Raw genomic sequence first — 6,034 nt, 5'->3', positions numbered from 1 at the left:
CATTCATATAACTATTATTTATATCATTAACAAAATTTTAACTTAATAACTATCATAGCATCATTCAAAATTGATTAAAAACTTCATTCATTTAACAACTTAATGTTCATGTATCAAAATATCATGTACTTTCCTTACTATTTCATTTAACCATCTAAATTTTATAAATCATCCTTCACTACCCAAAGTAATATACATATTCAAGTGACTAAACAACACCTATGTACATACCACTTTTATCCAAAAGAAAATATGCATCACCAAATTTGTGTTGGAGTCGGGATTGTTTTGGATCTTTGAGTCGAGACACTTGACTTCTACTAACTGCGACGGAAACAACCGTCTGTTGAGTATGGATATACTCAAGTGGTATTACTATAAATCGAGTCATATCAACAACAAGAAAACATAAATATTAAAATACCTAACAATTAATGTCATATGTACTAATTCATAAATCAATGTATTTTCTCAAACTTAAATTTATATCACTTATGAATATACATTTCATACTTTTCTCTTATTATCACAATTCCAATTTCAATTCGTAATTCTTCTCATTTCAATGCCTCAAATTCACATTTCAATTTTCACCCTATTAACGTAACTTTCGGACTTTGGCGGATACACGGATCCAACCAAACACACCAATATGGCACCCAATGCCTCATCGGATAGTTCAAGTAATAATTGACACCCAGTGTCTCATCAGCCTAGCCAAGTAAAGTTGGTACCCAAGACCTCATCGAATCTATCCGAAGAAATATAGTGACACCCGGTGTCTCATCGACTCGAGGTCAAGTATCCTGAACACTTCCAATCCTATGGCATGCCAACTATATCCGACTCAGCCCGACTAGTTAATAGGGTATTCAATTCACTTTCTCAATCCTATATCACTTTCAATTCACAATTCAAATCACCAATCATTTTTCAATCAATACACTTTTCAAATAATTACATATTCCATAATTCACTTATTCAATTCAATTTGATTCAATTTGCATCACTTTCATTTTCACTCAATATTCATATCAATTTCACATACTTACCTCAAGTCTTACTTACCATACATAACAATAAAAAATTCAGCAATCAATAATAATTAAAATTCAAATTATAGTAATACACACCGTAATTCTCCCGTTTTAGTCCTCGATGACTTTCTCCTTTCCTTTCGATGCTGATGCTTCAGGTTCTTTGTTGGCTACGAAAATAATAATTTATAATCATCAATACAACATGATTCAATTTAATTCATGGGCCTAAACATGCAAATTTAACCATTTTTAATGTATATATATAATTTCACCATTAAGCTGTCTACTTGAGTCATTATTACTAAATTATTTATATCTTGAGCTACGAAACTCCAAATTAATATCCGTAAATTTTTCTTAAAACTAGACTCATATATCTTCTAACCATAAAATTTCCAGAATTTTTGGTCTATTCATTTAGTACAGTTTATTCGTTAAATACTCCCCTGTTATTTCATTTGACAGTTCTGACCTCTCTCTACTAAAAATAAATTATCTCATTGTACAGAACTTGAACAAGGTTCTTGTTTATTTATTTTGAAACTAGATTCATTAAGGAGTTCACATATATAAATTACACTCCATAATAATTTTTTACAATTTTAATGATTTTCCAAATTTAAAACAGGGCATCTCGAAATCACCCCGAACCAGTCTTACAAAATTTCAAATATCTCTTGATTCATCAATTCATTGCTTACACTATTTATACTATAAGAAACTAGACTCAATAAGTTTTAATTACATATTTTTTCATCCTCTAGTTCAATTTATACAATTTTAGTGAATTTTCAAAGTCAGACCATTGCTACTTCCCAAAACTGTTTTGATGTAAAAGGTTAATAACCAAATTTATAACACCAATTCACACCTTATTCCTATTCAAATTTCATTTAAACTCAAATTTAACTATTAAATTTTCAACATATTTTCTTAATTCCGAATTTTCCTCAATTTAGTCCCTAAAACACAAAACTTATAGTTCACTTTGCAATTCAATCCTTATTTCATTTCTAACTTGAATTCCTATCAATTTAACCCCTAATTCATCTTTTTATTCAACATGAACAATATTTAGAAATCTAATAACTTTCAAAATATCAACTTAATTTCATCAAAACTTTGTTCTAAAGCTTTTAAAACATCAAAATTAAGAGAAAAGGACTAAATTTAGCTTACCAAATAAGTTTGAAGCTTCAAAATCTTAATTTTCCCTTTTTCTTTTCTTGCCCTTTTCTTCCCCTGTTTTTCGAATGCTCTCTGTTTCTTATTCTTCTTTGTTTCTTTTTATTCTTTTTCTTCATTTGTTTTATATACATATATATATATATAATATTATTTAATAATAATAGTTAATAATAATTTATAATTTATAATTCAATAATAATCTTGAGAAATCTTTAGATTTTTTTCTTTGTTTGCCGCCTCAACTATACTAAATGGTCTATTTTCCATTTTGGTCCTCTTCATTTTCTTTTAATCTACAATTTAACTTTCATCCTTTATTCAATTTAATCCTTTTTACTAATTACTCTAAATTAAGCTAAATTTACTTAATTAAAACCTAATTAAACACACTACTAGACTCATAAATATTTTTTTAATAATTATTTTCGAACTTATTTGTAATACCCTACCCGTATTCATTGCGGAATAGGTACGAGGCATTCTAGGAGTTTACTTAATTAAATTTTTTTTATATTCAATATAGCCCTTTTATAAATATCTAACCTTCCTGTAATATTAAATCGAGACCAATCCACATCAACCAAATCAATTTAACATATTTTCATGATAGATTCATGCATTTATATAAAATAACGTCATCACATATCTATAACTGTGTTTGTTAACCATACTAATGGCTAACTTTACATTCATTTCACGTTAACATTTACTTTGTTAGCTTATACATGCCATTGATTTCCAAAATAAAGTTTCTTTATATACCGAAATCCGAGGTTGATAGATGTGATGTGTCTCGACCAAATCCGACCTCCGAGCTCTTAACACTACAAAACAGGGAAAAAGGAAGCGGGTAAGCACTTTGTGCTTAGTAAGCTCATGTAACAAGAATTATACTTACCTAATATTTTCAATACAATATAATAAACATTCATATATCCATTCAATGCATTATTACCCTAACATGCACAAACTCAACATTCAAGTTAGTACAATAATTTCCATGTATCAATAATATATATATATATATACCATGATTGATGTACTCATCAATACCATGATTTTCATTCCTTATTATTTTCATATTTATCCCGTTGAATTTATCGAATTTCAATGGATTTTCAGAGGTACACTTTTAGTGTACAATTCGTCCGTCAATTCATATTCATGTGCGCACATTTCCATTTCAGAGAGCACACTCATGAACCTCAACCTTGCGGCGGGATTACGATCGAGCTAAATCTCGCAATATAAACTCATAGAGTATTGTCGGGATTACCGGTCAAAGCTAAATCCTCGCAACGACAATTACTCTAATGAGCTTGGATCTGAATTACCAGTCGAGCTAAATTCAGACCCTAATTCGGATTACCCGTCCGGCTAAATCCATTTTACGATATTCTTCGGGAGGGCTATATCAGATAGGATCACCCGTCCGGCTAGATCCTTTTACCGTCAATTCCCTTCGAAATCCATCGAATTTTCCTTTCATTCAAACGGATTTCTTCCCATTTTATCCAATATATCAATGTTTCATAAATTTTCATACAATGAACATTCAAATCATATTCATATCAAAAGCATACAATCTCAAGTAATTTAAGAATATAATTCAAGTTACACGAACTTACCTTGATACTTGTTTGTAAACAAGAAAATCTATTAATCCCGAACTTTTTCCTTTCCTTGATCTAGCTTCGTATTTGAATCTTCTGGATCTAAATAAATAAATTTAATTATCAATTTAATACATTTCATGTTCATATGCAACATTCTCTATAATTCAACTATCATTTATAGTTCATTCAAAGCTGTCTACTTGAGTCATAGTCACTAAATTATTTATAACTTGAGCTACGGAACTCCAAATTAATATCCGTTAATTTTCCCTGAAACTAGACTCATATATATTTTTACCATAAAATTCTCAGAATTTTTGGTTTAGCCAATCAGTACAGTTTATTCTTCAAAGTCACCCCTATTCTGTTGTCTAACAGTTCTGACCCTTCTTCACTAAAAATAAATTATCTCTTTATACAGAATTCAAATGATGTTCTTGTTTGTTTTATTAAAATAGACTCATTCATAATTCTATACATATAAATTTAAGTCCCTAATTATTTTTATTCAATTTTTATAATTTTTCAAAGTCAGAACAGGGAACCTGAATTCATTCTGACCTTGTCTCACAAAATTCATTATATCTCAAAATTTACAAATCCATTGCTTACAATATTTCTTCTATGAGAAACTAGACTCAATAAGCTTTAATTACATATTTTGTTCATCTTCTAATTCGATTCCTACAATTTTGGTGATTTTTCAAAGTTAGTCTACTGCTGCTGTCCAAACTGTTTTAGTGCAAGCTGTTTATTACCATTTTTCCCTAAGCTTTTAATAAATGATAATTTCGTCCCTACTCAATTAGCCTCTCAATTGAGCTGATTTTCTCAATTAACATTTTATTCTATCACCTTAAACTAGTTTACAACCTTTAGGAATCAGAATTTCAGCAATAGACTTTAATTCCAAACATTTTCACAATTAGGTCCCAAAATCAATTTCCATTGAAATTGCCTAATAAAATCATCTCATAAACAAATTAAAGCTTTAATTTCATTCTATTTCATCATAAACTTACAGAACTCAACCATGGTGACTTTAAATTTCATCCATGAAATCAAAAACTAATGAATTTTATAGTAGGATCTAGTTGTAAAAGTCTTAGAAACACAAAATTACAAGAAAAGGCAAGGATTAACTCACTTGGTGCAAAAATTATGAAATACCAGCTTATAGAACCCTCCTATGGCGTTTTTAGCTGCTGGAATTGAAGAGAAATGAAGAGAAATCTAGATATTTCCTATTTAGTCCTAGTTTTATTTAGTTAATTTTGCAATATTCTAATTTTACCCTTAATTTATCAATTTTTCTGCTGATTGCATACCCTTGCCGGCCAGCCCAAATAACTTTTGGGTCTAATTGCCTTTTAAATCCTTTGTCATTAGACTAATAAGCTATTTAATCACTCTAGCAACTTTTACACCTATTACAATTCAGTCCTTTTCATTTAATTGACTACCCAAACATTAAAATTTCCTAACGAAATTTTAATACCACATTAATAACATTTCATAAATATTTATAAAATTATTTTTGACTCGGTTTTACGAGATAGAGGTCCTGATACCTTATTTTACCCAATTTCTTCAATAATTTCTTTTTCTAACTAATCACTAAATCGACAAAATTTTCCTATCAATATTTTCATACGATTTTCCTATCATATAAATTTTCAAGCAAAAATATTAAAATAAATTTTTCTTTAAATCGGATCTATGGTTACGAAACCATTGTTCCGATAACCTTGAATTTAGGCCATTACAACTCTCCCCCCCTTTTAAGGATTTTCGTCCTCGAAAATCTTACCAAGAAAGAGGTTTGAGTATTGTTTCCTCATTGCCTCCTCCGGTTCCCATGTTGCTTCCTCAATCCGTGCTTTTGCCACAATACTTTCACCAAATTTATCTTTTTATTTCTAAGCTCTTTTGTCTCCGTGCCAATATCTTGACCGGTTCTTCACCGTAAGTCATATCCGGTTGAATCTCTACTCATTTGAGAAATAACATGTGAAGGATCCGATCGATATCGTTGTAACATAGATACATGAAAAACATTATGGATTCTATCAAGTTCGGTGGTAATGCCAATCGATAAGTTTAACCGGTCCAATTCTTTCTATGATTTCATAGGGCCGATAAATCTTGGACTCAATTTACCCTTTCGACCGAATCAAGAACTTTCTTCCA

At 29.8% G+C, this 6,034-nt stretch overlaps 1 long non-coding RNA gene across 1 annotated transcript; it reads right to left on the bottom strand.

The window, feature by feature from the left end:
- Positions 1-860: 860 nt before the first annotated feature.
- Positions 861-2,437, bottom strand: LOC128283943 (uncharacterized). Its single transcript, XR_008274267.1, has 2 exons — positions 2,220-2,437; positions 861-1,207 (listed from the first exon to the last, which is right to left on the bottom strand). It is a non-coding gene; the product is annotated as an uncharacterized LOC128283943 (long non-coding RNA).
- Positions 2,438-6,034: the final 3,597 nt, after the last annotated feature.

Source organism: Gossypium arboreum, chromosome 2 (assembly GCF_025698485.1).
Source record: "Gossypium arboreum isolate Shixiya-1 chromosome 2, ASM2569848v2, whole genome shotgun sequence".
Taxonomy (NCBI): Eukaryota; Viridiplantae; Streptophyta; class Magnoliopsida; order Malvales; family Malvaceae; genus Gossypium; species Gossypium arboreum.
Note: the sequence above shows the minus strand (reverse complement) of the source record. Positions and strands in the feature narration are given on the sequence as shown.